General features: G+C 45.7%; 1 protein-coding gene across 3 annotated transcripts in view; it reads left to right on the top strand.

The window, feature by feature from the left end:
- The window catches only part of LOC128887750 (serine proteinase stubble-like), an 81,137-nt gene that overhangs the window by 24,572 nt on the left and 31,382 nt on the right, over positions 1 to 25,183 (top strand). Inside the window, exon 1 of one of the 3 annotated variants that reach the window (XM_054143997.1) lies at positions 22,044 to 22,313. The exons of the other annotated variants lie outside the window; for them this stretch is intronic. The gene's annotated coding sequence lies outside the window, so the exon portion shown is untranslated. Of the gene's footprint in view, positions 1 to 22,043; positions 22,314 to 25,183 lie in introns of those variants that run through there. 3 annotated transcript variants of the gene reach the window in all.

The following is a 25,183-nucleotide window of genomic DNA, read 5'->3' as shown; positions in this document are numbered from 1 at the left end:
GTGGTAACCATGTATGATGTCATTTTGTTTCGATGTTGCACAACGACGATGATGAATAAGGAAGATGTACGATGATGACGAACGAGGAAGATGTATGATGTTGACGAATAAGGAAGATGTATGATGATGACATATAAAAATGAAGATATATCATGACGATGTACGACATCAATGCATGGTAACGACGTATGATTACGGTATGTGACGATGATATATAAAAATGAGTATATATCATGATGTACGACATCAATGTATGGTAACGACGTATGATTATTGTACATAATGACGATATATGAAAATTACGATATATGATGATGATGTACGGCACCAATGTATGGTAACGACGTATGATTACAATATATGACAATGATATATAAAAATTACGATATATGATGATGATGTACGACACCAATGTATGGCAACGACGTATGATTATTGTACATAATGACGATATATAAAAATTACGATATATGATGATGATGTACGGCACCAATGCATGGTAACGACGTATGATTACGATATATGACAATGATATATAAAAATTACGATATATGATGATGTTGTACGACACCAATATATGCCAACGACGTATGACAACGATGTTTTAGTTTCGTTTCGCAAATTATTTAACAAACTGCACGAGCCTCTTATCCGCCCGTGCCTGAAGCATCGATTATCACCCATTCGTATGCAACAGATCGCCGATGTACGAAAACGATTTCTTCCGCGACTAATCAGCGGCAATTATCTCCCCGACGACGGGAGAAAAGGCAGGCGTTGCGTGTAGCGATGCTCCTGGATAGAAAGGAGCTATTAGAGAAGAGAGTGAACGATCGACGATAAAGTGTCCACGAGGCTCGAATCTCGACGGGGTCATAGGTGATCGAAGGCGTTATCGCTTGGAAGGTGGTCGAGCCGGAACAGGAGTGGTCGTACGCGGAAACTCCTCCGTTGCTATTTTCTTTTGCCTTATAGGCGTATCGAGGCTGATCCGTAAGAAGAGTTGCATTTCACCGACGCTCGGCGCGATGCGATTTCCTGTAACGTCAAAATTCGCGCGGTCGAGTCATTGATATCCTCAACCGGAAACTGTCGATCACTGTTCTCATGTTTATTAGCTATGGATGCCTGTATGAAGGATATGCTTCGTAGTATGACAGAAATTGACGCGTGACGAGGTTTGACGACGTATGACTATCCCGTGACGATGTCGACAGCTATGTCTGAGAAGTGTTAAATCAGGGAATTATGAAATTTAGTATGATCGATTTTGTTTCCTTTTTCTATCTTAACATTTTTGTTCCGACAAGTTCAGCAATTACCCCAGCGCTGCTAAACTTGTTCTTTTAATTTTTCTATGGGTCTGCGAGCGAACGGGCCACGATTTTCTCCAAACGAATTCTTCGTGGCTCGAAGACGACCAATTACCTTCCTTCTTTCCTTCCGCATTTTTTTTTTCCTCTCACCGTTTCTCGTACCTTTCCGCGGCGTAACGAATTCATACATTATTAATAAATAGCGGCAACGCGAAGTCGCGCGTTTATCGCGTTTTCTCATCGCAAGCATCGCGTCGGATCGGCTCGCATTCCGAGCCGTGCATGCGAAATATCGTCGGGGCGCGCGCGGAAAAATGTTCCAGCAGACACGCGAGCTTTCACGAGGCCGCGGAATAGAATCGCCGCTACGGTGTCTCAGTGTGCGCGCCAGCCATCGTGGAACAGGAGAAATCTAAACTGCCCGGTCGTACAATTAAAGTGAAACATTGAATTCAATAGTTAACAGTTTAGTACGAGCTTCGACCAGCGATTTCTATCCTCCTTTGTGTAGCCAGTCACGAACGACACGGTGTCTCACCTAATAATAACGAAGGAAGATTATTTCTTTTGGAAATTCTTTCGAATTAATTTTGCTTGTTTCTTTTTTTTGTAAAGTACACAACGAACAAAATGTATTTTAATACGAAGGAAAATTCGATCTCCTTTATGAGTCGAACTTTAGTCGATCTAACGGAATCAATTACGAAAAGTACTATGTTTGGACTACGTAGTGAACAATATATTATTTTTTTTTTCATTTAAGTGGACAAGTTTTCGAATAAACCCTTAGTAGGTCGAACGTAATCTTCCACAGAAAATGTAGGATTCAACCTGGAAAGTGATGGATATAAAAAAACATATACAGGAATTGGCAGACTCATTTGAATAAAATTCTAATCTGCGGGTGATTAGCTATTAATTGTCGGATGTATTGCTCACTTAATTCGAAGTAAGACGTCTTCCATTTGCGAAACGATCGTGCGCCGTCTTTGCTGGATCATCGTCGCCGATCGTCGGGTCGGGGCGTGTTGCGTCATTAAATAAATTAAACGATCCAACACGCTGGCCGATCATCGTCGATGAAACCACGTCACGCGACAGTTTGTGTTTACACACGTGCGTACATGTGTGCGTTACGAGCTTACGAGATCCGTGACCGTGTCCTAGAGGACGGAAAACGCTTAGAGGCGTGAGAGTATCGCTTTCTTTTTAACCCGAAGGAAACCGGGTCATAAATGACCCGCGATGATCATGTTTCCTCTCCATTGCTGATTTTACGAAAGTTTTCGTATCGTCCGTCCAATGTGGAATCACTCCGTGATTTACGAAATAGGAGTAACTAATAGAGAGAAAATATGAACGAACGAATAAAGGAAACTAAAAGAGAGAGGGGACGCGTCGTACATTCCTGATGCGCAAGAACAATGTTAAAATTCGCCGGAAATGAGAATTATATAAATAAATTCAAAAGTAACCGTGGAAAAATTATTTATCATATTCTATCCGCAAAGGACACGCTTGCTCGAGCCGACGTGTAACGCGTTGAACGTGAAAAGTACCAACCGGATAAATATTTATACTATTTATATATCATAATATTTATATTTATGTATCGTTACGTTGCAACTCCGTTATTTTAATAATTATATAATTTATTACAATTTCGGTCGCACATCCCCGATGTAAAAAGTAATTCAAAAATCAACCACACACACGCGTGTACCGCTATTCCTCGGGAGATTAACCGATCGCTTTCGTAACCTTCCTCCGCGAGCACACTATACGCCCCATAATTCTTCGACGCTATTCTCATACCAGGTCGCGGAATTCCTTGGAAGTCATCGACTTCAGGGAATTCCAATTCCTTGTGGAATAAATCGGATCGTCGACTGCCCCTGCCCTCCCTACCACCTTTCTGGCTCGTATCAGAAATGGATGAAACCCGATGAATCAGTCGTGTCACGGCCGGAAACAACCGATACTTTCACTGATGCGAGGAGCAACGGTGCGCGCGAGCGCGCGCGAAACGCCCATCAGGAGGCGAGCACGCGTGGGCGGAAGTTACATATTAAAGTTACGTCGAACCGGGACGGACAGGTGCACCGGTACACGCATTCTCTTTGCATTGTTCGTCGCGACCCGTTGCGTCCCTCGAGCCGGCGTCCACGCAAAGCTGAAACGGGTATGCCCACGCATTATGCAAATCGAAAGACCGTGTACGATCCTGCGGCGTGTCGGTTCCCTGTGTACACTGTTTCGCGGACACGGCGCGCATCGAAGGGATGTAAAAGCGACGTGGGCATCTTCCCTGGGAAAGGGTACACTCGCGTGGCGCGTTTCTGAAATCGATACCCGGCCGCGTGTCTGCTACACGAGCGGGTACCTTTTCCTCTCTTTTAACGCCTGCGTCGCACGGATGCACAGGGTGGTCCGTGTGAGTCACGATCGGGAGGGAATTTCCGAAAATGTGTCATCGGTTTTTACGAGTTAGGTCTGGAATTGCTTCGAGTGAAACGGGAATCGAACTGTGTGGACGAGGAGTTGAGTCGAATATTTTTAATTGGAACTCATTTGGGAAATTGTACTTTTGAATTCCTTTGATGGAAATGACTTAGTTTCGCCAAAAATGTGGAGGATTGAAGCTTTGTCTTAAGTTCGTAGGGTCACTGTATGCAGATTACTGAAGAAAATGTGACACTCTTCTTCAGGATCAATTATTCATGAAAAAAGGAAGCGAAAACTCGTTTGGCATTTTACAATCCGGCGTTTACTTACCTAGATACGATCGATTGAAGTTTACCACCCGCGTTCGGGACTTCCAGCGCGCGCCATTTTGATTCCAGTCAGCTGATTGCTGTCCATGTATTCGCGCGCGCAAAACCTTTAACTGCCTATATCTCGATAACCAAACGCCACATTGCAAAACTGAAAAGGACTTTTCGATTTGTATTGTCGTGAATAATTGATCCTCAAAGAGAATACTACATTTCGATTAACATCTTACCTATTCTACAGGATTATTTATGAAAAAATCAATTGCTTCGCTTCTATAAACACAAAGCTTGCTTCGTAGCGTAGCTCGTCGTTCGTCGAACGTAAAGCCACGTTAACAGGAAGGAATCGAAACTGACCGAGGTCGCGGTCGTTATCGTCCTTCTCGTTTACCGCTCGAGCCGCTCGAGCCGGATTAAAATTATTAATCTTTTGCGCGGCGTCTAATTGTTTGACCGACGAATTTATCACGGCACGGCGGGTAGCCGAGGCAGATTTAATTGCACCTCCACTCGAGGGCTAATTAAAGAAAGGCGCAGCCTCTCTGCGCGTGTGCGTGCACGCTCGTCGACGCGCCGCGTGCGCGATACCATCGCCTAAACGGAACTAACGAGCGAGCCGCTCGCAAGTGCTCTTCTCGTTTCAGCGCCTCGGAAAATGGGTCATCTTTGTGAATTTTTTTAGAGAAAGTTCAAACCGGACCTTCCTCAAATTTCACACATCGATTTATCGATCGCTCGACAAACTTGCAGAATTTTTACGCATAGAAAATCAATTCATAGCGGTGCATAGGTTCCAGCTCTACCAAAGTTATGGGATTCGGAAGGGATGCAACAAATTCTACTACTCCTTGAACTCGAAAATTATTTTTCACGATTTCTCTGAGCTATACAAACGTCTCGAGCTGACGTTTCAACATGAGAGAATACTGTCTCCGCTCACTGAAACCGTCGCGACACACGCAGCTGTCCATTCAGCGCCGATAATCGCTGTTATGCTGCCAACTTTCACCAAATTAGCGGACGCCCCGCACGCTGGCCAGCTCGCATTAGATAGGGTTGCTTCCATCGCGTTTCCCTTTTACTTTCGCGCCTATTGTCGGATAGGAGGACCATCCGGTGGAAATGGCGGCTCGCGTGTCTGGGTAACTGTCGGGGAAAACTGCCTCGGAAAATTGCCCAACCATCGTGAGGGAACACGCGCGTCGTTCACGTCAGGGAATTCCAGCTTTCGAAAGCACGTGATCACGAAAACCGCGAGTCTTCGGTCGAGGAGAAGTGATTTCGTAAAATTGAAAGTTTGGAAGTCGAAGAGGACTGCCTTAGACTGGAGTTGTTTAATAATTTGTTCAAAGGGGTAGCACTATTAATTTACTTCGTTTCAGGGGAATTCGCCTCGTGATTATTTTTGTAAATCATTCATTCGAAGCAAGATTTAAAATTGTTTCGATTGAAGAGACTTTCGAGTGCCATTTTAGGAATAATTTCAAGACCAATTTCCAAGTACCATTTTTGTAGCGATATTCCTTGGAATGCTAAATGATGCGAAAAAATTTCGAAACGATTATTCGAAAGTAAACATCCTAAATATCGCGTGGAGTATGCGTGCCAACGCCAGAAAGCTCTCCCTTAACCATCAGTTCGGTCGTGTTATTACGCGCGATTTCACCCAAAGTGCCTATTAAACGTCGAAGTCGGTCATGAAGACAGTCCCTACGCGCGTCCCGAATCGTGCAGTCGTCAGGGATTCGAACTCTCCGACCGAGCGTGTCGTTGATCTCACCCTGGCGTCGCGTGTGGAACGTTCCTCGACCGTAAACCGACAGCCGTAAGCGACGGTAATTGTCCGAGAGGAGTCGGGCCACGAATTCGGGACGAGATAATAAAATTTCATTCGAGATGGGGAACGTCTCGAAAGTCGTCTTTCGGGCGCGATAATTGTATCGAGTGCGCTGGAAAGTCTCTCGGGGGGACTCTCGTAATTAAAATCTCGTCGTGAAACGACTACCGCGAAATCAGCCTCGCCCCCGTTGATTACTCACACGCGAGTCGTTAGCTGGAAATCGCGACGCTTCCTCTTCCGGTTCTGGGAATCGTCGTGGACGATTCCGAGGTTGGACGGAGGTATTCGATGTGACTCACCCACGAAATGGACGACGAAAATCGTTTGGGAGGTTGAGACTCGTTGGCTGGGAGATATTTGCGAGGTATTTGCAAATGGCACTTTTGGAATGGTCCTTAGAAATGATCCTGAAAGACGTAATGATTTGTTGGTTGGGGGTTGCAAGGTACTTAAAAATGGCAGTTTTGGAGTGGTTTCTTAGAAATGATCTTCAAAGGAGTGGCGAATTGTTGGTTGAGAGATGCAAGGCACTTGGCACTTTTAGTGTGGTTCCTTAGAAAGGATCCTCGAAAAAGTCGAGATTTGTTGGCTGTGACTTTCAAGGTACTCCGAAATGCCACTTTCAGAGTGATCCCTTAAAAACGATTCTGATAAAAACGATAAAGTTCTTCCTGAATAACACATACCATTTAACGAAGATCATGGAATGAGATGTCTAGGAACCAGGAGTCGCGCGGTGCGTCGAGGAAGCAGGAAATCGTGCGTAGGTTATTCAAAAGCAATTATCGATCTCCTATGCGGCTGAGTTGCATTCGCGGCCGCCTCTTAAAACGTAAGTTATTAACTCGATGCCAAAGGACGTGGGCCTTGGTAATTGCCCGCTCGCCGTGGAGTTTATCCACCTATCGCGCGCCGCGGACTTTCGTTGCGGATTAGTAAGAGTAAAACGTAATGCTCGGAGACATCGATTAACGGTAACGGTAAACGACTTACTGCGTTGGTATTCCAGCGGTGAACGCGTACGAGCTTTCGAAGGCTGCCTCGGGTATCGATTTTCAGCGACGCGCCCCGTCCAAAGCGCGCAATTAATTATCGAAACGCGCTCGCCTACCCAACGACCGATTAATTAAAACCGAACACGGAAACGAACGACTCGCCGAGCCGAGTCGAGTCGAGGAAAGTCGAAAGCTGTCGCGACTTTCGAGCGAAGCGGATGATCTGGGTGGCATGCCTTACCCAACTGGTGTATCAATCATAAACCAGACGTGACGCAATAGGAAGCACGGTTGATCCAGCGACGAGTGGAACGAAAGCTTGATAGATACGAGTCGGACTCGTTGCAACTGCAACGCAACGCTCCGAGACACGCAACACTTAACCCAGACCTTGTTCGTGCCACGCAATGCTTAACCCAGAACTGACACACGCCGCACAATTCCTAATGCAGGCGTGACTCCAACGCCGGCTACTCTGATTTCAGTATTAATCCCGTCTAACCTGAACTCGGTTGTCTCGTGATTGATTGCGATCCAACACGGATTAAGCAGGCATAACTCAACTTAATTTAGCCTCTATCTACCACGGGACGTTCGGTCTAATAGAAACATCGCTTTTGGTTTGATCGAGACGTAACCTCGAAATAGAAAGGTAGAGAGATTGGATCCGTGAAACGAAAGTAAGATAGATAGCAGCAGGAAGTCTTCCATCAGCTCAATCACATATTTGCGATAGGTTCGTAATATGGCGTTGACAGAGTTCGTTCGGAAGGCCAACGAGCTGCAAATCAGAATTCTCAAACGATGAAGACTTCCTCGTCTCCTTTGAACGATGTAATCGATGCTAATGGCTCGATTCGTGAACAGGTGGATTCTGAATACCATTTTCGAAGTGTCAGTATTTCGAAGTGCCATTCTACGTACCATTCTTAAATAACCATTTTGGGTACCATTCGCCACTATTTCCATTCCTCGATCATGAGACATCCTTCGTACGGATATCACTGGAAAATTTGCTCGCTACTTCGTCCTAGGAATTCCGATTTTAATAGCGTCGACGCCTCCGACACCAAGTTATCTCTTTCACGGGGTCTCGAGCGCGGCTTAAATATAGTTCGCATTACGATATATCATAGGACCAGCGATAAAAGGTACACCATAACCGCGCCGTGTGTATCACTTGTTCCGTAATTAAAGTTCCTCGCCACCGGTTCGATGGAGGTGGCGATAAGACGCCGATAAGCGTCGATACAAATTAAACATTTCCTACCAGCGCCTCCATCCACCGACACCGTGCGCCGATCGTGTGAATTTTCCCACGAATCGTGCCACCGACTGACATTTACCCGTTTCGTTTCGCGTCATCGAGTGGTCCTTGACCCCTTACACGTCACTTTCTGCCATCCCTCGGGATAGGAAGACGAGGATGTTGACAGACATCGGAATGGTGCAGAAGTGCCATTGTTAACACCCTCGACGTGGCGACGATTTTGCCACAGGGTCTGTTCGGGCAACTAGCGGATTCGTAAGTGACATTTTTGAAGAATGATTCGAAGCAGAGTTTGAGAGAGTTTGAGGTGCCATTTTTTCACTTTGCCGATATTAAATATCTCTTCGTCGTGCTCCATTTTTTTAAGTGCAGTTTCAAGCATCTCTGAATTGCAATTTTTAGTACGAAATAGAGTTTGAGGTGCCATTTTTCACTTTGCCATTATTAAGCATCTCTTCTCCAGCGCCACTTTTCTAAAATACAGTTTCAAGAATCCCTAAATTGCAATTTTTTACTACCATATCTAAAGTGCCTTTTTAACTGCCATTCGAAAGCTTCCGCACCCCTAATCGTGTGTGTTTGAACTATCCATACACTAAAAATCGTGTCTTCCAGCGATTCTCTGATCCGATAGGTATTTTCCTTCCTGGAAAGTCAGCAATGGCGATTTTTCGGAGGATCTCTATTCCAAAGCCGAGGCCAAACGATCAAATCTACTCGAGGCAATCTCGTTCAGACATAAACAATCTCCATCAAAAAGGAGATCTGGATGGTCCATTTGTAGTAACGAGGGACCATGTATGTCAGAACCGTTTCATTCCCCATGCAAATAGGGTGGAACTTCCCGTCCCGAATGGAAACGCTCGTAGAGCAAACAAGCCGGTTTATTCGGCTCGGGTACCCTCTCCCACCCCATCTGCACTGGCTGCGTTCCGTCAAATCGACTTGGCCACATTTACCGAGGAATCATGCAAATCACGAGTCCCCGACATTATCGTCATATCAGGTATTTTCTCAGTTTGGGGGGAGGCGAGAAGGGGGTCGAAAAAATTAATCGAATACTAATTCTGGGCGTGTCCTTGTTACTCGCCACTTTCACTTGATTAGATCCCTTATAAAATGTTTGCGCAAAATAAAGCCGAAGGGAAGCTGTATAAGCTTGACCCTTTGCAGTCGGATGTCCCCTATGAGAGAACATTGTAAATCTAGCTAATTTTGTTAGTGGTTATGTGGAATAAATTTATGCTAGGGCAAATTTTAAAAAAGTGCATGTTTTCTTGAAGTTCTCTTCATGTATGAAGTAAAGGGTTTCCTAAAAGAGGCTTCAAGGTTTTATTTTTAACAATAAAATATGCTTGTCAACGTGGCATAGTGGATACATTCAATTACGTTTAATTATAATCACGTTTGCTTTATTTAAAATACACCAACATGAACATATATACATACATTACAATGTATATAATATATTTTTGATACCTCTGAAAATGGTAACTCAAAACATAGCACTTCAACGAAGTACTATTTTGAGGTGGCATTTCTGAAGCTCCGCTCTAAGATTAGATTCGGTTGAAATTTTTGCACTCCTATTTTTTTTTTTTTTAATTCAAAGTACACTGCTCTACCCTATAGACAAATCACCAGTCCCCGTATCATTATGATTCCAGGTATTTTCTCGTCGAAAAGGGAGTCGAAAAAAGGTAACCGAGAACTAATTCTGGGCGCGTCCTCGTTACTCGCCACTTTCACTCGATTAGATGCCCCCTAAAAACGCTTGTGCACGATAAAGTCGACCGGTGGCTGTATACACTCAGCAGGAAAAACAAGCCATCGAGAGGGGGCCTCTTGCAGGCTGTTTGAGAATAAGATTTAATTCACGATAGGGCCGGGCTTTCGCTACCAGCACCATAATCACACGGACACGTTGATGTATCGCGCGTCCAGGGCCCCTGGGGCCGCGTACCCTGCTTTAATTACGGCCCTCGATCCGGATCGCCTGCATCAAGTCATTGAAATTTGGGCCGAATACCATACACGAGGTCCCCGCCGTCGGAAAGTAAAATTGGAATCCGGTGTGCCACTGTCGAACGAGGTGATCCTGTTTTTGTTGCCAGGCCAGGGCCACAGGCAACGCTAACTTCGAATTAAATGTCCCACTCGCGAGCAAAACACGGAGGACTCGTGTACTTATTTGCTACCTAGCGAGAGGACACGCGAAATTCACGAGACGTGCATCGTTTGGAATGGACGACACGAAGATTCGTATCCTTCGAGAGACCAAGCTTCGAGCTTCGTTAACCTCAACGTGTGGATTAGGTTTCTTTGGAAGCTTTGGGAAATTGTATTTTTGGATTCCTTTGATGGAAATGACTTAGTTTCGTAAAAAATGTGGAAGTTCGAGGCTTTGTCTTTGAGTAAAAATTGTAAATCCAGAGCTGGGTCACTGTATGCAGAGCACTGACAAAAATGTGGCACTCTTCTTCAGGATTAATTATTCGTGAAAAAAGAAGCGAAAAGTCCTTTAGCATTTTACAATCCGACGTTTACTTATCTAGATATGAGCGATTGAAGCTTCATCTTCTAGGACCCTTTAGACATAGATTACCTATTAATTATCACAGATGACTCTATTAACCTGAATGACACCGACAACCATGTCCTCAAAGATGATGCTTTGTCGATTTCGACTTGAGATTAGTTAAAGTTTGAGCCATTAAAGGGACCATCTGGTTAGGCCCCCAAGTTTCCCAAGAAGCCATCAAGATCTGGTTTTAGGAGGTCTACGCTAATTTTACGATGCCCCATCGCGGCGGGCATTAAAGTTACGAGCTTTAAAACTACAGGGACACCAATTCGGTCTCTAATAATCCCATTCCCTGCCACACTTTGCATACCTAAGACGAACGATCGTTATCTGTTGCGCTCATCCAGTGATTACTTGGTGAAATATTCAATTACACATTAGCTCGCAGTAGATCTTCGCAGGGGAACTTTGAAACCAGTTTGGGAGGAGCAATTGGGCTCGGAATTAATTAGAACCTCAGCCAACTTCACGGTCCAACTTAAGGATCTCTCTAGAAAGATGCAGCCGACGATTAGATAGCGAGTAAAGAACCGAAACCGCGGACTGTCATTTTACTGGAATTTTACTTCAATTATCTCGGTTATAATTGGACCCCCGTTGGCGTGGCAACCTGGAACACTCGATACCCGAACGAGGCAACGTTTCGTCGAGTATTCGCGATCCAGGTGCACGGTGGCAACAGACACGCGCTTTCAGTCGCAGAATGTAAGCCACTCGGTTAACCTAGAATATCTCTTGTTAAAGCAGTGACTAAGCGATTCTAGCAATTAGTCGTGAATCTTAACGACGATACGCGCGTCAAAACCACGCCTAAGCCACGGCCAGATTCTACGAGCGAGATCCGAGCGGCTCTATCGCCCTCGATACAGATCGATTTTAATCTCCTCGTGCATACCTCCTGTTCCTAGATTATCATCGACGATCGTTGTCTTCGTTTCCTCGAGAGCCGATGGTTAACTCGCGTTTCGAACGAAAAGAGGGAAGGGGAGCGACTGTTCGGAGAGGAAAGTTAAGTTGTAGGTTGCAGACACGAGTTTATCGACCGATGCCTCGTGTAAGAGGCGATGAAAGAACCTGGAGCGACATTCGAGGACTTGCTGTGCCATTTCAGGCACGATTGGAATTTATTGGGAAATAATACTCGACGATTTTTGGTTGCATACACTCTGGTTCCCTTGCAATGTTTGGATAAATCATTTGATTTATTAGTGACAACGCGTTAGATGACGTACTGTTATTTGGTAGGGGACAGAAATTTTGGATGTGTGGTTCTATGGACATTCAGAGCACAGTACAATAGTCCAGCCTAACCAACAATTATATAATTGGTCATCGGAACTGACCCGACTGGACCAGACTTGACCCAACAATAACAATTTTAAACTCACATTTCTCGGGGCATTTTTGTTAAGTAGACTCAGCGAGAACCTGAGAGCGACCTAACCATCAATTATACAATTGGTCTTCAGAACTGACCCAACTAGGCCAGACTTGACCCCACAATAACAATTTTAAACTCACATTTCTTGGAGCATTTTTGTTAATTAGACTCAGTGAGAACCTGAGAGATTTCTGTATCAATCGAATTCGTTCCCAAGCGCAGTACTACAAATTTAATCGTCTAAATCTAACGATCAGACCTGATCAGCATGATCGATTTAATGCCTGACTCGGTCATGATCGAGATTAACGGTACCACGTGGCCAGTAGTATTGACTCGTCATCAAGGGGCGAACAAGCTCCGAGACGTTCCTTCAAACAAAACGGACGATATAATTTACATCAGAATCGCATTATGATCCTGTACGGTACACGCGTGCTGTAATAGTAAATATGTAGGAACAGTCACGGCGTGCCTCCGCGTATCTACGGGCGAGCGGTACAGTATCGCGGTATGATAATGATCTGTGATTAAAGGCGCACCGGCACCGAAAGGAGCGGTTGTAGCCAGGGCAGTTACGATATCGCTGAAATAGACGAGAACGTGTCGACCTGGTCTAGGTGCACCTGTAACACCGGAAATCGACGATGAATCTCATCGTGATTCATCACGATGAGAGGAAACACTCTCCCAGAGGACCGTGTGAACAGCCACGTCGAGAAGTTTCAATTATTAGCATATTAATTCAATAACACGATGGGATTATTTGGTGGAATTGGGGTGTCTCATAGTTAGGCCTCTGGTCAAATTCTTTTAAAAATAACTAGGTCCTATTAGTCTTTTGTTATCTAGGTAGCTAGTTCATAGCTAGTTCATAGCTAGTTCATAGATTCCTTAGACTTCAGTTAAATATTCCGAACAGCAAGTTTCAACATCCCTTTCTCATCAAGGTACAACAAACCTTCAATGACACGATCTTCAGAGACTTCCATACAGGACTCCATAGTATCCACTTCATCTAACACGGTCAAGCACGGTCAGCACACATAATCAACGAACTTATACCCCATATATCCAACACCAGAATTTATACCGCTCATAATATAACTTTTTTGTTCATCAAACCTTCAACGACACGATATTCAGAGATTTCCATAGTATAATCAACTACTCTACACCCCATATATCCAACACCAGTTCTTCCACCAATCATAATATAACTTTTTCAATGTTCCAACTAACCAACATCACCCAAATCTCCCGTTTCGTCGTTTTCAGACAACCAACGGACCATCATCGGTCGGAGACGATCATTCTCGATCGTCGGGAGCTCGATCATGGCGCGCAGTAGCCAGCAGCTAAAGTTCAAAGGATGAAGCGATCGACGGTAGGCCTGACCGAGCCGAGCCGGGCGCTAGAAGGCGGAAAGACGGTGCCGTGTCATTAGAGAACGGCGGGTACGTGCCAATCGACGGAGGTAGGGATAACATTCCCGCTCCCGTCGATAGATCAATCATCGTATCGTCCCAGCCTCTGTCTTCCGCCGCTTTTTATCTTCCAAGTCGGCTCATCTCGCGCGTTTCGAGGTATTTCTCGAGTAACGGCCGCCCGTTGCAGCTGCCCGTCTCCGTTGGCTCGGTTCGATTGGCTCTGGAAGCGATTTCACGTTCACCGATTGTTCTATCGAGGTGTACCGTGATCGATTGGAGGCCCTGGGGCATCGAACGGACACTGATTGTGAGAAACGACCGCTTGGAGGAAATGGCAGTTTTTGTGGCACTTGGCGCCGCTCCTCGCGGCCTGGCGCAGATTTTTCAGCAACCGCGGCCATTTTAGGGGGGACGTTTCTTGGGTAACGTTATCGCGCGTTTCCCACGAACTAAGCGTCGAAGAATCAGCTGATACACGAGGACGAAAGGTTGCGATCTTCGTGTAGCTGGGCTGAGCGCGTAGCGGTGAACATTTCCGTTTGGTTTTAATTAAAGCAAATAAAACATCGCTGGCCCCGGTGCTAAACCACCCGTCGCACGTGCTGAATCCACCTGGTCGCCACGCTAATCGTGCGCCATCGCGCGATAAATGCTGCATCCTAGCTCGAATCGAAATATTCATGGTACGTTAACATCTGTGATCACTTACGCGACCAGTATTTAATCTCAACATTTGACGCTATGGTACTAATTACTAATTTAGTTTTTATCGTTTGGTGTCTGGGGAATGCTTCCTGGATAGTTTTTATCTTCGACCGGACCCACCCTCGAGGATGTAACCAGAGAAGAGATAAATCCTCGAGCGACGAGCTATTACACGGTAGTCGACGTTTCCCGCCAATTTTCTGTCGCATTCCGTTCAGATTGCTCCGTTCGTATCGCGAAGTTTCGACGTCACGCGTCGCTGCACATCGAATTAATTAATATAGCCCCGTATAGCTGGACAAGAAGCGAAACAGCGCCGTTGTTTTTTTTTTGTTTCTTTCTTTTTTCACCAGCAAAAAGAAACGTCAGGCTGGCAAGATCGGTCCTCGGGCCGTGGTCTCATTATGCGACTCGTCTTTCCGAACGATAGCTTTCAGGATAGCCAGCTCTCTGCCACGGGTAGATCCCTCTTCTCCTTTTTTATTACCTCCTCATTCCCCTGCCCCCTTTTTACGTCCGTTTTTGTCCCTTTGCCTTCCATCGCATCCCTCGGCCAGGGACCAACGATCCACGCAGACACTCAGACGTCGTCGGGGCGTGCCGGATGAGGAAACTCGCGTGCAAACTGGCCTTTACTTCAATGGACCACGACTCTTCCTCCACGCCGCGAGAGAGTTACCGCTAATCTGCACTTGCGCTCAGCTGGTGTTGCATTCGCGCTTACATGAACGAGCTACAGATGGCTGCGTACTGGATGCTACCATCGAGACCCTGATGAACTTCCGTTTTTGTTTCGAATGGAGGTCCCAGGTGGACCATGATTTTTTAAGGGATTCGAGGCTTCGGGTGGAACATGATTATTTATCGAATTTGAGGCTCTAGGTGGACCTACATTATTTATGGAATTGGAGGCTCCAAGTGGACCTCGAAGGGATTCGTGGTTTTAGAAGGACCTTGATTTTTTAACGAATTCAAGGCTTCAGGTGGACCTCGATTATTTATGAAATTTGAGGTTGCGGGTGGACCTCGATTATTTATGGAATTTGAGGCTCCAGGTGGACCTTGATTTTTTAAGGGATTCGAAGTTTAAGATGGACCTCGATTTTTTTTTAAATTCGAGGCTTCGGATGGACCTTGATTTTTTAAGAGATTCGAGGCTTCAGGTGGACCTCGATTTCTTTTTAATTCGAGGCTACAGATGGACCTTCATTTTTTAAGGGATTCGAGAGATAAATCTTCGAGCTTTGCGTTGAACCGATTCTACATTCTAAATCAAGGACACTAAAGGTGTTTCAGAGAACGAAAAGAGACAAATGACGCCAAATACCCAGCAGCGTCATCATGGCGTCTGCTTGTGGCGCTACTAGTTCGCGTACTCGCCGTGCCCTACCCTCTTCTTAACTCGTGTACCCTCAAGAGGAATCCTCGGGAGGATTGAATTTCCACTGGAGCATGAAGAAGATTTATTATAGAACAAAGCTACATATTCTAAATACCCAATTAGATCAAAGATGGAGCTCCTCGAGCCAGTAAACAGCCAGGTGCAACACAGCAGACGTTTCAAACTGCATTAGCATACCCCAATAGAAATGTACCGAGATTCCTACGTCTGTAATCTATCGTGACTAGCGTTCAAGATGATTGCTCAAAACACAGCAATCAGTCAGCGTCAAGGAACATAAGCCTCGAGGTACTCAACTACCTCTACCTGCTACCATACTATTTCAAACGACACATTGACTTCAGATCTCAACAGTTCTTTACGCAGGAATCCCACTTAAATCAGAACTTTCCGTCTCATCATCCTTACAAGGTGCTACAATATCTCCACGTCCACTTGGACTGGAACGCCAGCGACAGTTGAAGACTCCTGAATTAAAAAGAACCATTTCGAGTGTTCCGAGACTCCCGTTGACTCCTCTGCGATGTTACTCGCGATGGTCCAGCCTGTAACCATCTCGATCTCGGTAATTTGGGGCTGGCGATGCCCGGAAATTGAAAAAACAAGCACACGGTAGCCGTCCGCGATTACTTTCTCGTTTGCCAAATCGCGAAACGCTGCTACATTATGCCAAAACGAAGACGATCAACGCCGCAAGAAACACCGACCAGTTCTTTAGCATGGACCAGGCGTCCGTGTTCTCCTCGATTATACAAAGTGGCCGCTACCGTGCGGTAGAGGTTCGCGATTCACTCGGCATCGGGGCCGTTAATTTCGAAGAGTGGATCCTCGCGTTGAAGATGATGGTTGCAACAGGGGCCCAAGAATAGCAGTAGCAGAGAGAATGTCGGACACATAACAGTGCGGGGAGTTTTTTGAGACCAACTGCTTCGTCCGTATCATGTCCAACCACTTAACGAAGATGATCTGGCTTGTAGAGTTAACTTTTGTTCCTGGTTTTGTGCCAGACGTCTATCAGTCGACGTTTCTTGTCTGTGGCTTCATTTAGTCGCCTCAAGTGTATGTGTGTTAATGTATATGCAAACATGATTGACAATTGTGCGATTGGTTTTGATAAGAGAGTAGGGTAAGTGAAACTTGTGTTAATTTCTTGAGTGAGGAAGTGCAGGTGCTGTTGGAAGCAGTTTCATTAGGTGTGTGTATCATATGGATTAAGTATGACCTGAGCAGTTTTTGAACAAAGTATGAGAGTTGGACACTACGAGGAACACGGTGGTGGTGAGCATGCGAACTAGTAGCGCCACTGCGTCAACATGGCCACGACTGGCCCTTTCACTAACACCACGTGCATACTCTAGCCCTGCTCTGAAAGATGAGTGAACTCTGCAGGGCGTCGCAACTGCAATAATTTCCATAATACTCGATATTTGAAGTGAGTACGACGTATTCCTCTTCAAGCTACCACCAGCAATCAGCGCAAATATATGTGGAGGTTGTGCCTGTGGAGGGAGAGTGAGAGAGGAGACGCGAAAGGGAGCGATTTGTCCTGGGCCTCCTAGTGGATTCGTCAGTAAAGATATCTAACAGGCCCTTGCCTTAGACGCTGGGATGTTTAGAGGTCGATCAGGAGTAACTTATATATGGACGTTAGGCGGGACCGAGCATTTGTGAGAAGACTCGCGGTGTCCGTCCCTCTAGTGGTGATGACAGGAGGTGCCACCACATACATGAAGAGAAAACGAGCCTGCTGACTCGATCAGGCATTATCAAGCCAACCTTACGTCACTTTCCCACCCATTTACACTTGACAGTCCTGCGTCCCATTTCATCCTACCGGTAGCCATATCGATAGCCTCTCCAGGACCTGTTGCTTAGCCTGATCCCCACAGTTAACTGCTAACGCATAAATACCTGAAATATTTGGAGAATTGTTAAACCCTCAACGTCAGGAGGCCTGTTTCAATATCAAAGTCCCGGAGAGATGTACCGGTAGGCGAACACGTCGAGCACCTCAGACGATGCTCGGTGAGTTACGAGGCGGCTTCGAAAGAACGGCACAGTGACACGATTTCCCCTCCTCTGCTCTCTACCCCTCCCTTTCTCTCATCCGTGCTTTTAATCGACGCCTGTAATCTGATCTTTCTCGATTTTTGCTTTACGTCTTCCAGCCGGGACGACGACGATCGAGTGGATCCCAGCATGCCTGGATGTTTATTTACTTGCTTGCTTATTTACGACCATAAATCCTCCCGTATGTGATACACAGTGCGAGAGACGTGAGCACGCATTACGAGTGCTGTTCGGGCACACTGTCGCTTCGGAGTCGCAGGATCGGCTGTAGGAGTATTAATGTTAGTACAACGATGCCTCGGTTATTGATAACGATTAGATGCTAACTGGTCCCATCCACGCATTTCACCGTGTCTGAAAGTTGAAAAGGAGTACTCGAAGCCCTGTTTAATTCCAATCTCTAGCGGTATTAAGGACGATTCCTCTTGGGTCGGTTTCAAGTTGGTGCTTCCAACAGGTGGTGTTTAACACGACACCATCATCGAGTGCATTACCCTTGCTCTTCAGACTGTATCAAACGAGTCTTCAACACTCGAGAATATGTCTCTACAAAGCCTACTGTCTACTGACATGATCTCCGTCAACCACCAAACGATGTCCAGCAGCGATACAACGAGCGCTTCAGCGACGTTCGCTGCCATACTCGGCGGAGCGAACCCGAATCCAGCCGGGCATGACTGGACAAAACGTTCCCCGGGTCGCTTTCGCGAATTCTACGCACGTTTCGAAAAACGGAGCACGCCGGGACGAGCAGCTCCGTACCGAACAGAGTTCAGCCAGAACGAGGCCGAACGCTTCTCATTGCGCCCGATGCGCACGTCTCCTCCAGCGACCATTTGCATTTCCCGCGAGAATTATTAACGTCGCTATCTATCAAAACGACCGCTCGCGAGCCAGGCGTTGGACTAACGCGCTGGTCGGATGGTAACGGGGCCTGGATGAGCTGGTGCCCTCCTAAAATCATATTTTCTCTCTGGGTAGACTCTTGGTTAGCTCTCAGGTTGCTTGGCAAATAGTGGCGAGCAACCAGATGTCATACTGTTAAATGGTAATAGTGGTCTTGTTCTTGGAGGATATAGAAGGATTGGAGAAGTCGAGGATGTCTTTTAGTAAAAGAGTTACGATTAATCACAGTGCATGTCCAACGCATCAAAAGCCTTTAAAATGAAACCTGACTTCTTCAAAGACACATGAGATCTATTCTTCATCCCTTGGCAGGAAATCCTCTCCGGAAACAAGCAAACTCGGCTATTAAAAATTCCTCCTTGGTTCCACGAGGTCTACAAATTGCTTGGAAAAGGTTCGGTTGTTTATTTTATAGTGAATATATGTATAATGATATTGATGTAATATATATAATGACATAGTAAATTTCAAATAAAACACTTAAGAGCATTGGGAGCTGCTGGCAACGAAATTGAAATACAATTCGGAGTGCAAAGAGTTAAGAGTATTAAGATTATCAGTTCTAGACCTAAACCTCTCCCAAATTACTGATGTCAGGTAACCCGACGTCACACTACCAAAGAATGGCGTCCAACCATATAATACACAACAAGAATGCCTCTTACCTTCTACATATAAAAACCAACGCGAAATTAATTTCCCCGGCAGACAATCCCTTGCGACTCAAGCGCACTCGTCAAGTGTTTTCCATCTTCTTGCGATCTTTCCTGCTCAAGTTTCCGTCTCTAACTCGAAACGCGTCAGGGGTCTAAGTATTAGTTTTTCGCGTCGAGGGGACGCGGAAGGAGAGAAGAAACGAAACGGACGCAACGGAGAAAACACGCGACCGGCAGCCCGTGACGCAATTAACGACGAAATTATATCCACTAATTGCGGGGCAACGCGCGGGACCGTGGCGTCGCGGGCACGCTGTACGCCGAGCACGTTTTGCGAACCGTACGACACGATATTTTTTGTCAGTTGGTCGTCTTGGAATCTGGACGCGAACACCGAACTGTGCCAGACCCAGGAAGCCTTCCAAAGGCTCGAACCGGGGGAACAAAGAAGCTCCCGTTGCGGGGAACACTGTCGAGGAAGCCTAGACTACGAGGAAGTCGACGATGGAGGCCCTATTGAAGGCAACTTTATTTTTAGCCTCGAGGGAGGAGGTGCAACAGTGGAAACAGGAAGTGCGAGAAGAAAAATTCGTTGATCTGGAACGGAGTCGAAGAGACTTAAGGGAGGTGCCGCAAGAACTAGCTACTAGTAGTTATTTAGGCAAAATTTTAGAACTTTTTACTTTTACGTAGTATTTGTCGTAGCTTTTTAGAAGAAGACATTCTTGATTTTTTTCAATTCTTCTGAATTCTTCAGCAAGAAGCTCACAGTTGTACTTCTAGTGGTGAAGTGTAACCTGGCGAGAGGACTATGGTGAACTAAATATTGCTTGAGTTGGAGGCTCAAAAATCGGAGAGGTTCTTTCATATGATGCCTCGATTTCTAAGCAATGGATTCGCTTCGTGAAGACTCGTACTGATACTTTTACTCGTACTCGTGTGTTAGGGGCTCCTTTGGACTCGCGTAGCGTACACAGTTTCGGATCGAAGCGTTAGGTCTGGGTACCATTTGGAAGTTATGTCTCTCGCGAGGTACATTTAACCCTTTGCACTCGAGAGGTGATTCTCAGTCACCACTAGGTTTTATTTAGGTTTAATTTCTTTGGGACTCGAAGTGCCAATAAAATGATTGGCGTTGAGGCAAACGTGACCTGATTCTCAAATCGTTGAAATTGTTCGAATTGTTGGATGATCTACACGCTTAGTCACAACGTAACCGTTTGCATAGATTTCTCCATAGCCAACCACCCTAAACTCAGCTCCAAATTTCTATATCCTGTTGTACTTCGTATCCTTCCTGAGTCATGACCATTCCTTGAGCGTCGTGACGCGTCGTCCCTACCCAGTACTCGCCCTTTAGAAATAGATAGATTATAAAGGCTCGCAGAAACCTCAGCAAGTCAGAATTCAGTTTTCACTGGAACAGTGCGGATCGTTACTGTACAAAATATAAATTCTTCAAAAGTTTCTTTTTACTGTGTTGAACATTTTCCTTGGCTCAGAATCCAACAGAATGCTAAGAAAGCATCTCGAGTTGCCGGTAGATACCAGAAAAAAATGCCTCGAGTGCAAATGGTTAATCCACACATTAAGCACAGAATCAACCGAGACATCCTCGCACACTTCCTCACAATGACACTTCTCTACTGCTTCTCCAGCAGCCTTCGTTCTCTCGGTGGTTGGAGGCCGTCTGCCAGCGTCGCAGCGCGTGGCATGTCGATTTTGACATATTTCCACGGATGACCTTGAATAGCCGAAGACACAGCGGCAGGATCCGTGCTGGAAGAAGGACGAGTGACGATGGAGATAGTAGTCAACATTGGAGAGGAAGAGGACGATCGTGGAGGGACCGTGACAGAGCAGGAGGGAAGAGGTCCGCGGAGGAAGAGAGCGCGTATGGTTGGGAGAAGGAACGGGACGAAGAGGGACCCTGGTGATGGCTGCGACGGTGATGGTCAGTGGTCGTATACCGGTTAAGCCGTTCAGTGCTAGGCCGGCGTCCGTCACGGTTAAACCTCGACCACTCGGTCGTTCGACTCTGAAACCCCTCGAATCCTCCTCGACGGGATATCGTCCTGGGGATCGTTGGATCCTTCGATCGTGAAGTCGTCCAGTCCCTTCCTGGGATCGGTGACACCCGGGCAGTTCGCGGCACATCCTTGGTGTGGTCTCGATGGGGATGACCTCGATGATCGAGATTTTCAGAAACTTGGGGAATCGAGTGTGCGAGGGGAATTCCGAAGATTATGGTTGCTTCCGTGGTGTGGAGTGGTAGGAAGGACACTTCGGGAGTGGAGGATTGTACTCTAGGGGTAGACAGAGGACTGAAAAGTTCCTCGGGGATTGGATACAACTCTATCTTAATTGAGAGTCTCCGTCAGTGCAATGTGCTCAGCCTTCAGATCAGTGCGTAGACTAGCAAGGAGAGTAGTACGTGTATCTAGGATCCTGTTCCAAATTGAAGACTGAGACCAACCTGGACATTTTGATTCTCAAAAAACATTCTTTCGCGAATAATCTCTCACAGCGGGCTCGCAAAACGCCAAGTTGTTCTTAGAAGTATAGACCACCAACGCTTAATCGCCAACGCTTCATCGAAGATCCAGCTCCTAAAAATTGACCACTCCCCCTATAGACTCGCGTACCCTCCGGAAGGAAGCAGTCCCGGATCGTTCAGTGCACCCGGCTCGTCTGGGTATCAGCGTCACCGGTGATTCATCGGGGAAGACCTCGGGCTAGGTCTCGTTTCCCCGTTTCGAGGCGCCATCCTCGCGAGGGCTCGATCGAGAAGCCCGGGATTCGAACGCGTCCTGCGAACCAAAATGGCGACTCGGTTGGGGGACGACACGCACGCGATCAAGACGTCATCGTCGGGGTACCGAGGTAACCAGCCAGCGGGATACCAGGATTCGGAGCGAGCGCGGATGAAGTGATTACGAGGGCTGACCAGTCACGGACCAAGTCTGATCCCACGGGAGATCCAGGTACTCCTTCCGCGTGTCTCTCATTCTTCCGTGCCTTCCTACGGGTTTAGCGTTCGCTCCTGCGAGGTTCCGATCGCTCGATCTACGGGCAATACCGATCTTTCCCCTCCTCCCCCCTGTTTCGCGCCTAGGTACAACTTCATTCGCCCGACACCGACGACAGAATGCCGCTGAACTCGCGGGCCGTTCCGGATTCCGATGAATTGGCTTCGATACTACGTTCCGCGGTGTTGGGGGCCTCTGGAGGGAAGGGGGCTGTTAGGGAGATTGGTTTTGAGGAGTATTTAGAGAGTTTGAGACTTGGACGTGTTATTTTTTTGTTTTGATTACTTTATTTAAGGTCACATCAACTACGAGGTTATCAGTGACCACGTCGATGATTACGATTTAATTATAATTTATTTAACATGTTATATTTCGTTAATATCTTGGCTAATTTGAGTGATTCTTTGAGACTTGGACGTGTTATTTTTTTGTTTTGATTACTATATTTAAGGTCATATCAACTACGAGGTTATCAGTGACCACGTCGACGATTATGATTTAATTATAATTTATTTGATGTGTTATATTTCATTACTACAAGATTGTCTGCACACTATTTGTAAGTTTAAACTCTACTCGATCGTGTTGTATTCCCTGGCATTCTTCAATTAAATGTTGTATTGTAAGAGGCTCGTCACTAAAGTTGCATAATGATGGCTGTGATTTAATTATCTCGTAGCATTTGCAGTCTTCTATTTGGTAGGGTTAGATTTATATCGCTGGTTGATTTTCGGGTTTGGTGTAGATTCATTGATTCAAGACTGGTCCCTGGTTCCAGAATTCTCTTGCCGTTTTCTTTATTAAATGTTTCGTTTCATTTAATGTGTGTAACATTTGGACATATGGGCTATTATTGTTAGGTTGAGTTTTGGGGTAAATTAAGGAAGAGTATCTGGATGGTGCTTTCTGGGTTAACAATCGTTCTGAAATGGTTTCAGGAACGAATATGCCCTCACATTCAGACTCAAAGCTGGATTCATTAAGTCCTAATAGAAAAAATCCCAACAGATATCTCAATAGGAAAAATTGGCTGGGCCTGTACAGAGTCTAACCTGGGCCTCAGACCCAAAATCTGAATCTTGCATATTTAAATTTATTTTTATTCATTTTCCCAACTCCATAACGTGTTGGAAATTCATGCACTTTATAGAATCATAATAAACGTATAAAAGCATTGTACGAATTTCGAAATTAACGAGTTTCCAACAAATGGAAAAATTGCCAATCGAATAGCAGTACTGCAGCAACAGTGGAATGGATGATACACGAATATTCGTAAATCATCAAGTATTCGAAGTATCTACTAGAATAGTTGCAATCCTAGGGAGAACACCGGGAAAAGTAAAAGCAAAATGCGTCGTCGCGAAGGCCACTTTGGGACCCTGTCTCCGGCGTGGTCTCTTTTATGAAACGCTACGAACGAAGTAGGGAAAAAGTGAGTGGGCAACGATGAAGAGAGCAGAGAGATTTCATCGATGAAGAGGGAGAGGCGGAGGGATCGTCGCCGGCGTGCAGGCGCGATAAAGCGCAGCAATTCCGCTACCAGTTACGAGTCCTTGATGGCCGATGCTATGATTTCCACGTTACACGTGGGGCCACTTGAATACCGTAACGACGCCGAACGTGACTTCGATTGAAAACCCGACGCGATACGTCCGCGGTGCTACGGGCCTCGACGCTCGTTTCCAGTTATCTATTACCGTTGTCATACTTCCGTAATACTTCTTCATCGGCCGTTAATCGTGCCACAAGCCTTATGCTTGGTCCGCAACGGCCGGAGCTGTGTATATACCACTTTAAATAATGGATGCTGCGGAACTGAAATAATATTTCAAATGGAAATCGAAATTACGATAAATAGGACGCTTCTATTTTCATCATCCGAGGAACAAAATGGGACGCTTGAATTTTTGTATTGCAAGCGCATAAAAGTAAGTCCATAAATTAATTAATACCATTTGGGAAGAAAAATTTATTTTGGAGAACACGACGGGCAATGCGACTACGATTGAGGATTTCAAATAATAATTTGTCCTGACACGACAGAAATTTTATTCGAACAATAGACAAATGCACAAATTTACACTTTCCCACAGGCACCTCGGTAGACATGCTCCTTCTAAATTTTTAAATCCAATTTAAAGTTCCCCATTCGTCTTTGCAACTGAACCTCAGTTACCCAAACCTTTAATCTACATACAGTCAGTCCCATAAATATTCGTACCCCTATGTCTATCAAAGAAATTTGTTTAAATTAAATAGTATCTTCGATGTTTCCAATTGTATGTTTGCATAAATATATCGATGTACATATATGCATATTTATAATGAAAAATTCATTCGGTAATATAGAAACTATTATTTAATTTAGTCAAACTTCTTCAATAGAGGGTACTTCATATACGACTGTATATGATATGTCCATACTTCGCGTATAATTGAAAAATTCGTTCAGAAAATGTATAATAATCACTCGCCTTTATTGATCGATCAATTTATTATGTCACGTTTCGTCACCTCTTGAGGATCACCGTCTTCCAAAGTTTGACCTCTAGGCGCGGCGGAGATCAAAGCGTGCAACCATGTTAGCCACGAGCTCTGCAACCTTCACGGTCTCCGCAGACCTCCACTTCCGTCTTCCTTGTTCCAAGCTGACGACAGAACCCGCTCAGCGCGTTGTACCCTTGATCCACTGTTATCGCTGTTCTTCGACTTCATTCGTAGAGACTAAAGGCGGGTTCACGCTATTCGCGAAGTCATTCTTCGAGCTGAACTGTCGGGCGGAACGGTAGGTGGACAGTGTTAACATCCAACGTCGAAAGGCC

Source organism: Hylaeus anthracinus, unplaced genomic scaffold (genome assembly GCF_026225885.1).
Source record: "Hylaeus anthracinus isolate JK02 unplaced genomic scaffold, UHH_iyHylAnth1.0_haploid 0, whole genome shotgun sequence".
Classification (NCBI taxonomy): Eukaryota; Metazoa; Arthropoda; class Insecta; order Hymenoptera; family Colletidae; genus Hylaeus; species Hylaeus anthracinus.
This window is presented reverse-complemented; position numbering and strand designations above follow the sequence as displayed.